Here is a 9853-nt window from a genome sequence, read left to right on the forward strand (position 1 = left end):
TTTAGAACCCAGTTCTAAAACAGGTAGGAAAGTCATAGATATTTCAACAAGAAATGGTCAACCACCAGAAACAGATGCTGTCCTATCAAAACTGTGAAAGTAATAGATAACATTGCAATGAGATGTGTGTGGAATAATGTTCCATTAAATGGAGAGGGATGTGCAAATCTTTGTCCCAATACTGGCACCTGCCAAAATGTAACACAATAAGCAGTAGGTTAGATCACAGTAGAGAAAAGCAAACTTCTGTAGGAGCTCCTTTTTCTGCACTTTGTTCAAAAATCTGAAATATCTTTTCACAGACATTGCAATTGACATTGTTGCTGATGAGAGGAGCAGAATCTATAACATGGAATATATCAGTTGGAATTTTTGGTACCATTATATAATGGTAGCATTCTAAAGTCATGCCAGTTACATCAACTGAAGAGATGTTTTGTTCAACAAAGTCAGTTTCACCACAAATCTAAATATTTTGAAAACACATTTCAGAATAGGGGAACAATTTAGTCTTCTAACTGAATGCAATGACATTCTGGTACTAAAGAATGCAGGGTAAGTCCATGAAAACAGAGAGGTGAAAGGGTCAATGGGGACTAATTCCCACATATATATTGCCATTTGGTTCCAGAGAACCATATCCAATACAGCATAATTAGGTGCATGATGGGGCAGAACCAATAAAACTATAAACTTATCTTTGTGCTGTAATAATGACAATCAATCTCTTGACTGAAGTCCCATGCTGGATAGCTTCTACATCAACAAGCAGTACTGTTGAGACCCTTTCAAGGCTATGGGGCAGGACACCAGGGTGGGAAACTCCCACGTCCCAAGAGACAGGAGCAGTCAGGAGTCTTCACCCACCTTTTGACTGGTGAGCTCAAACCAGTGACTATATGGCTCTCCAGTAAAAATACTGGGAAGGTGTAAAAATCACTGCTTAAAACTTGAAAAACACCTATTACGACCTTAACCATCAGGGGACATTACTTCATTTCTTCCTCAGGTTTTTTCATTATGAAAAGCATGCTACAATTATATAATTTCAAAGGAATTTCAAAACTTAAATACTGAAATCCCAAATATAATTCAGAATTACATCTGCCATAAATAAAGTACAGCTCAGGTACCCAGGTGTTAGTACTGCACTTGTTCTGAAATTATTGGAAATACCTTGAAAGAAGTTTGTATCAGCTTTTATGTCTGACTAACAGCTGTGCTATGAAAATCCCAATGGCAACCAGAAACAGCCAGTTCCTATAGGGATTATCAGTATATGCCATCTTGTCAGCAGTCAAGATTTAAACTTGTGTCTGTCCTTTGATCTAACACAAAATTAAATGGATCTGTGTAGAGCAGCACGCAGCTGTGTCAGACCATAATTCCAGGAGAATGGAGGGTTGCAGTCATTCCTCACCATGCTACAGGTAAGACAGCAACAGCAAAATATTTTTATAGGTTTACAGGAGGATCTCTAAGACATCTGTGATGGAAGTTTCATCTGTTAATTCCTTCCAGTTAAAAGTTTGTCTATTTTATCACTGTATATATAAATTAACAGAACATACACACACACACACCGAATGCATAACCTTCTCTCTGCTTCAAGTGAAAACATGATTTGAATAGTCTGCATGTCCAAACCATAATCTGGGAAGTTAGATTTTCCTTCTATTTTACAATTTGTCCTCCTGTAAAAAATGCTTTCTCAGTAATTTTTGGTTGTACTAACCAAAAATAATAGTAGTCTATTCCTAACCCTTACTAGGATCTTTTATTCCATATCTCACTCTGTAGAATGAGTAAAGAAGTAATTTTGACATCTAGAATCCTGCAGATGATCATTCCCAACCAGTACAGACATGTCTGTTAAGGCATCCACATTCAGTGAATGAAAGCCCAATCACTTTTACCACTGAAGGCTTAAACTACAAGCTACCAGAGAAAGAGTCCTTCTAGAACACCAGCATTGTATCCTGCGCTGACATAATTTCAAAGGGCCATTTTAATAACTAAAATTACGTTTTGTTTTCTACCTTAGAAATGCTTTCACAGATGTTAACAATATAGGAAGGCAGTCTGAGAACTTTCATCTAGGCCAAGAGGATATACTCCCTACCTTTGCTCCATTAATGTCCCAGAAGCCAAGCAAATCACTCATCCACGTGTTACACTCTTACAGCATGTAGGGCACCTCTGGGGTTTAGGACTATGACAGTAACAGGCACTTTAGAAACACAAAGGCTCCTGCACAGCCCGGGTGGTGAAACAATATTCCTTTGGCAAGGACTGAGAAGCAACTCATCTTCCTGGCCCTGTCAAAGAGGCCCACTGGGGGTCAGTAAGGCTGTGAACCCTTTGGAGTCGGGTATCAGGAGCCATGTTTAGGGTTTCCTCTGAGAGCAGCCCACAGCCCTAAGGCACATCCACCTGCACAAGAAGGGAGCAAGGGAACAGAATGCCAGGGGCAGGCTGGAGCCTCTGTGTGGATCCACTGGTACAGCCATGGAGTGCAGGAGGAACTGGAAAAACTTCACACGGCAATGGCAATGCCCAGGAGGCACAAATAAAGGACAGGAAAAAATAATCCTACATGCAAGAGGGAAAGCCAATTTACTGCTGCCAGAATTCCTCCTTGTGCCTAACCCGCCCCAGGGAATTGCATGCCATCCATCTTCCCTCACTTCTGAGGAGGCTGATTACAACACCAGAAACTTCTGATACCAAAACAAGTGTTTTAATTTCAGACCTTAACTTTTATCCTCTTTCCAACTAATGCTTCTTTGCTGGCCTTGACCTTTACTCTCCCAAATACTTGTAAATGTTTTAAGTGCCCTTATTTGTTGTTCTTGACCATGTATAATTAACAGTTTTAATATTCCCTGCTTATTGTTTTAATTGTCCTTCATTCGATTGTCTTGAAGGTGTTGTAAACAAATGATGTGATTCTGCTGGAGTGTTACAAAACCAGTTCTCACTCTCTGTATCTAAAACTACGAACTTGAGTAGCTGAAGATATCAAATATTTTTTATTTCTAAAGCATTTCCACAGAACTTTATATTACCAGACAGGAATTCTAAAATGCATCATATCCTTTCAGTTGCTATGGGATCAAAACTCATTTTAACTATGATTCCATATCCTGTTTATGAGTCAGTGTTGCACACAACACTATATTAATATTTTATTGTTATTTTCATGTGATGGTTTTGGCTCGGATAGAGTTAATTTTCTTCATAGTACCTGGCTGGTACAGGGCTATGTTTTGGATTTTCTTCATAGTGCCTGGTACGGGGCTATGCTGGAAACGGGGCTATGTGTTGATAATTTAGGGATGTTTTAGTCACTGCTGAGCAACATTTATACAGTCAAGAACTTTTCTGCCTCTACCCCCACCCCACCAGCAAGGGGGCTGAGGATGCACAAGGAGTTGGGAAGGGGACAGTTGGGACAGCTGATCCCTGCTGACCACAGGGATATTCCATAACATAAGAAGTCATGCTTAGCATACAATATTGGGAAAGAAGAAGAAAGAGAGAAGAGTTCAGAGCTGTGGCATTTGTCTTCCCAAGTGACCATTCCATGTGATGGAGCCTGGGGATGTGCTTTTCTGGGGATGTCTGAACACCTGCCTACCCCTGGGAAGTGGTGAATGAATTCTCTGTTTTGTCTGGCTTTTATCTATTAAACAGACTGTATCTCAATCCACAAACGTTCTCACTTTAATTCTTCCAATTATCTTCCTCATCCCACTGAAGGGAGGGAACAAGTGGCTGTGTAGGGCTGAGTTGCCAGCTGGGATAAAACCATGGCAATCATATATGTTAAGTTATTATGGGAGCATTGAGGAGCGCCAGCAGAGTCCAAAGATGCTGATGCTAGTCAGTTTCTGAACCTAAGGCGTTTGTAATCTAAGCAATTTAAACCAACACTTGCTTTTATATTATCTAGAGATAACCTCAGAGTGTGAGTATGCAGACCCCAAATGTGTACTCACACAGAAGAACCACTGGTTCATTTGTTACAGGATAAATGTCACTGTGATGGTAGATCTAAATTGTACCACCCTACCTGGTAGCTGCATCTCTCTACAGATGAGTGTGTTGTTCATGGTTGTTGATACAATTCTGCTGTTATCTCATTACCTAGGGTTTCTCCACAGAGAGATAGAGCATATAGCTCCTCTCTCTCTCTCTCCCCATCGATGTAATACATACCCAGATGCAACTGCTTTTTTCAGGGTACAAACTGGGACAGACAAAATATATTGCCCTGTAGTTCCTTCAGGGCTATTATTGTCCTCCCAGTGCTCCCCAGAATACCCTTAACAAAAGCCTTGAAAAACGTGGTAATTACATTTTCAAGGACAGAAATCTCAACTGCAGATGGAGTTAAGCAACTACATGATTCCTGCAAAACGTAGCGACTCACAGTGTGCATGAGCAATCTGTAAGCAGGTGTCAACACAACCATTAAATTATGGGTTAATTTTGAAATTTAGAATCCTATGATCTCATTTCTGACTGTAAGTTGTGCAGGCATGGCTCTCATAGCAGAACTGAAACTGGACAGATCATTTTGGTAAAAGGTGTGATGAACCATGATTGCAAGGATATGATTAAAAGAAACACGATATTCACAGAAGTGCTTGTGAACAACTTTTCAAAACACTTTAACAACTCTAGCAGCCACTCGATTAGAAGGCTGAAGAAGGTATACCAGGTTTATATAAAATGTTCAGCATTTTTAATATTTCTGATAAAAAACCTCCACAAAATAAAAGCATAAACAAGGACAACCATGGTAAAAGAGTGTTTATGTTAAAATTATATTTCTCTTGTACTGAGATACAACACATACCAAAGTCAAATTACCTACAACCCTCTGTTCACTCTAAACAACGCTACTGCTGATTCTTCCTGTATACTCTGCATCTAAGCAAGGGGGAAAACAGAAAGAAAGACCAAACAAAGGTAATTCAGACTGCGTACATAATAGTCACATTGTACCTGTGCTTCCACACCTGACCATGTCCCAAGAGTGGACGAAAGTGTCATGCCAGCACCTGATGTGAGAAAACACTTCCAGTGCTCTGTTCTTTGTGTGATTCCCAAAATGACCTGACCTTTTTGGTCAGCTCTCCTTTACCAACACTTTACTTCTGCTAAACTTTTACTGACAAAGCATTCATGAGAGAGATCTCTGGTGGCATTTGCTAAATTTCCTTTTTCCTAGCAGGCTTCTCTGTCCAGTTCTCATCCTGAGCACATATCAGAATCTGCTCAAAGTGCAGTGCACAAGGGTTTGTGGGTTTACTAATGCAGCACTGTAGGACCTCACCCTACCCCAGCAGGGCTAAGAGACATCAGTACAAAGTTTACCCATATAAGCAGAAAACTGCCTCAAAGGGAGTCAAACGCAGAATTATTTATATTAAACTATTTATTACTAAATTATTTATATTAAGTATGTGGCTATAGTCTTGAATGTGAACTGGCACCATGGTTTAACAGCTTTAGGAGAATATAGTGCTATAACCATGCTCTTTGATCCACCTCAGCTGAATGGAGACAGCAAAGAAGGTGAGAACAGCCAGGACAAACTTGCTGCTGAGATGTCGTATTTACCAATTAAATACAATTTGCTAAGAAAAAGTCATAGCCTCTTTCATTCATCACACACTTGAATTACCAAGTCTAAGCAAGAAAACAATGGTTACAGAAAGCTGGGGTTTTTTCTTTATTTTTTAATTCCTTCAGCACCGCCCCCCCCCCCCCCCCCCAAAGCGCTTTATTTCTTGCAAAATATCCAGGAACAATAGCAATAGTAACTAGATTTATTTCTGCTCATTGCTATAGTATGCTGTGGGTGCCAGATGTGCAAGTTTCCATACACAAACTAAGAATGTGACTGAATTTTAGTTAAATGAAATTACTTCTGAGACAAGGGACACTTCAGTTTAAAGGATATCTAGCTCCTCATTTAACCCTAGTTTTCACTGCTCAGACTGCTGGGTACTGATGGATGTGATCATTCCACTAAGATATAAACTTCCTATGTTCATTCACAACCCAACAGCTGCCTGGTGATATGAACCACTTTTTACCACCCCTGATCTAGGTTTTATTTGAATTCAGTTTTAAAAAAAGCTTATGTACTGTCATCGTCCTTGAGGAAAAGAAATGGTACACACAAACCTCATGAGCCTTTAAAAGTACCAAACCCAAGATGTCACTCTAAAACCTGCTTTCAGCTGCTCATTTTTACTTGTAACTTTATGCAACCTATAAAAATCACATCTAACATTTGGCCAGGTAATAAAATGCATTTTCCTCACCATTGTACAGCAGATATTTACTCAATACCTAGTTACAATAATTAATATACACAGTAATAAAAACTGATTTTGCCTAGGCAACCAAAATCTATCACTTTTACCACAGGAAATCAATGGTTCTGTTTATGCACTTCTTTCTTGCAACATTCTCTACACCCAAACAACAGGTTGTAAAGGAGACTGTATATCAATGTAGAGTGGAAAATCAGCACCAAGTGTCTTCTGAGGTCAGTGTTCACAGTAGAGAACACAGATGTGCTTAAAAACTATTCTCGTATCTTTCATATTAAGAGCAACTCAGGTGTTTCTCATGGCAATTCAAAATCATGCAAAACATCACAATACTTCAAACAAAGCAACAAAGGCAAGCTCTTACTTTGAATAACAAGAAAATGACATTTTTTTTAAAGGCCCAGTAGCTCGCCCCAATGAAATACATTGTGGTTAGTACGTTTTGGTTTCACGTTTCAGTGAAGTTTACAGAGAGTCAAGACAACCCCAATCCAAAACTGCTACTTTGTTGACTTAAAAACCCCTAAAACCTTAACTAATTCAGGTCACTTAAAAAAAACCACGTATAAGTGATGAGACACAGTAGGGAAACTCCTAGTTGAAATAATACTTAGCACTTCAGTAGAACGATGCAGCCAAGGATCTACAAGTAGTTATGAAACTAATTAATTAATTAAACTTCTCAACACCCCTGTGAAGCAAGCAAGCACATTTATCTGTTTTATGAGGAAGAAAAGAGAGCCATGGAGAGGTGGAGTGACTTGCCCAAGGGTACCCAGCTAGAGTCTTTCAGAGTAATAAACAGCATCTGAATTATTGACTCCCACTGCTGCCCGTCAGCTGAATTGTTCCTTTTTTTTAAATACTGCAGTGAGTTATAATAATAGTTGGCATGATAAACATGATGTGGCAATATTTAGGCTGAGATTTTCTTTGTCTTTGTTTAGACTACATTAAAATTTTAGTGTTATTTAAATTGCAGTTGATCTTCTTAGTGCGACCGAAAAATCTCCAGGGTTGAGCAATATTTCTTGTATTTTATTCACAGTTGTGACTACTTTTTATGTTGCCATTGCTTATGGCTAAAACCCAAGCCACTCCAACTTGAAAACACAAGAAAATGTCAGTTTTATATTGCTTCAAGAGCGAGCGACAGAAGAACAGAGAGGGGTGGTTACTTTCATTCATACCAAACTGAATTTTAAGAGCTGGCATGAGACACACCAAGTGATGATGCACTCCTTTCATGGAATACTAGCCATAGGAATCGCAACTCGCTGCCTGGGGCTGAGAAGACTGAGCTTCCCGAGTTGACAGCTCTGGTCCCAGGTCACTTAAAACTTTCCCAATTAAAAAAGAAATAAAAAAGAAGTGGCAGGAAGTTGCATGGGGCAAGTCGCTCTGTTCCTGTCTCTCAGCTTGCCTAGGTGCAAGACAAGGATGCTACTGCTTACCTTTCACACATGCATGTTTGGGAGGCTGAACTCTTTGGCAAAAGGCTCGGAGGCTCCCGCTGTCCCGATGCTGCGGAGGAGCAGAGCCGTTACCCACGGCGCCCGCAGGTGAAGCTTCGCACAGAAAGCGCCACGTCCCCCCGCACGCCCCCACCTCCCTCGGACTGCGGGGCCGTCCTGCGGGCGTTCCGCCGGGGCCAGCCGGGAAAAGCCCGTGCGTGCCTGGGGCTGCTCCCCGCGGGACGCCCCGGCCCCGCTCCCGCCGCCCGGCACCGGGAGCCGCTCCCGCCGCTGCCCCGGGCGCCGCACGGCCTGGGGACCGTGTGCCGGAGGCAGCGCTCGGACTGACCGTGCCTTCCCAAGCCCGCCGGCCAGCGGCGCCCCCGCCCCGCCCCGCTGCGCGCCCGCCCCGCCGCCGGGCGCCGCGGGAGCCGCGGCGGAGCGCAGGGCGCGATGGAGGAGCGGGAGCGCTGCCCGCCCCGCACGGGCACTCACCGCCCGCGGCCCCTGCCCGGCGCCGACCGCCGACCGCCTGCCAGAAAGTTTCTCCTCCGCAGCCCCGGGGGACGGAGCGGGGAGGGGGGTGAGGGGTGCGTTTTTCAACGCAGGAAGAAAGTGACTCCCCCAGTCCCGCTCCACCTCCCGCTTCCCCGCCCTCCTTCCGTACCTCTCCCCGTCCTCCTCCTCCTCCTTCTCCTCCCGCCGCCGCTCCGCCGGCCCCTCACGCCATGGCGGCACGGCGCGCTGGAGCCCGCCCCGCAGCTGCCCCGCTCCGGCCCGAGCGCTCCGCTCTCTCCGTGTGTGCCCCTGTGTTTGTTTATCCCTGGCGAGCACACGGCTTTCCTCCCCCGCCCGTTCCTCCCCGGCTCGAACTTCACGGAAATGTCCTAATTCTCCCTTTTAGAGGGAGGACTCGTTTCTCCGCAGGGAATGTTTTGGTTCCGACACCAGAGTGCTGGCAGAGGATTCTCGGGAGCTCGAGAGTACGGCAGCGGTACCACGGAGCGGGCAGGGTGGCTGTGGAGGTGACAGCATCCCGGGTGTCCCATTCATATTCATTGTCCATCCCTGGTGCTGTCACCATGCTGCATGACAGGAATAAGACCTCCCACCCCAAAGTCCCCTCAAGCCAGCAAAGAAACAAAAAGCCGATTTGTCAATCTGCTCTTTTAAGTATGGTGTGGCTACTTACATTAACGTTTCCCATGTAAAACAAGAAAAAAATAAAAGTGAAACGCCGTGACTGTTCAAGTCAGCCATCCCGACATTTTTCACAGCCACACAATTGAAGATATTGCGGAAAGTAATATGAAAGAGGATTAAAAAAATGATCCTTTGGAACATTCCTTTTTCCTTCTCAGTCACTATAGCCAAGACAAAGTTAAAAGTGAAGAATTCTGAATGTTTGTTGGGTTTTGATAGCTGAGCATATTTTAGTGACTATGTAATGAAAATAAAAATATTTACATGTGATAGATCAGGATGGTCTCCAATTACCTGAAGCTTATGTCTCACAAAGCGTATTCATCATTTTAGTAATGTGTTTACTGATGTTATTGAATCAGTCAGCAGGCTCATAAGTGCTCAGTTTCCTGTTCTAAAAGGCAAAATCTGTATTTTCTGAGGATGGTTTTAGAGAGCTTCATTGTGGTTTAAAGTGTGTTTTCCTGCTGTCCTATCAGAACTAATAAACTTGTGGAAGCTAGACAAAACCAGAAACTATACATTTCCCTTCAGCCTTCCATTCCTGATGTATTTCTCAGCAGTATCTATTCACAGTCTCAGCCCTAAAGAGTAGGAATCCACACGTTGTTGCTGCAAACTCCAAGAGCAATGCCAGAACCTGGAATGAAGCCTTGCTTTTTTACCAGTAATGACATGTCTAAAGCACGAAGTGCTTCAGTTTCAGTCATGCAAACACTAGATTAATCATTAGAATATATCTTTCTGAACACCTATTTGAATGATATAAGGATCCACTGAATTGATAGCAGAGTTGTAAAATATTGAAGTTGTGATACAAATGAACATGTGAAGAGATGCAAA

General features: G+C 42.8%; 1 protein-coding gene across 3 annotated transcripts in view; it reads right to left on the reverse strand.

Moving 5' to 3' along the window:
- DSE (dermatan sulfate epimerase) overlaps positions 1 to 8535 on the reverse strand; it is a 34440-nt gene extending 25905 nt beyond the window's left edge. Inside the window, exons 1-2 of one of the 3 annotated variants that reach the window (XM_059842233.1) lie at positions 8475 to 8535; positions 7808 to 7877 (exon numbers count right to left, since the gene is read on the reverse strand). The gene's annotated coding sequence lies outside the window, so the exon portion shown is untranslated. Of the gene's footprint in view, positions 1 to 7807; positions 7878 to 8302; positions 8439 to 8474 lie in introns of those variants that run through there. The other 2 variants (XM_059842234.1, XM_059842235.1) reach the window with 2 other exon arrangements.
- Between the last annotated feature and the right edge of the window lie 1318 nt (positions 8536 to 9853).

Source organism: Haemorhous mexicanus, chromosome 3 (genome assembly GCF_027477595.1).
Source record: "Haemorhous mexicanus isolate bHaeMex1 chromosome 3, bHaeMex1.pri, whole genome shotgun sequence".
Taxonomy (NCBI): Eukaryota; Metazoa; Chordata; class Aves; order Passeriformes; family Fringillidae; genus Haemorhous; species Haemorhous mexicanus.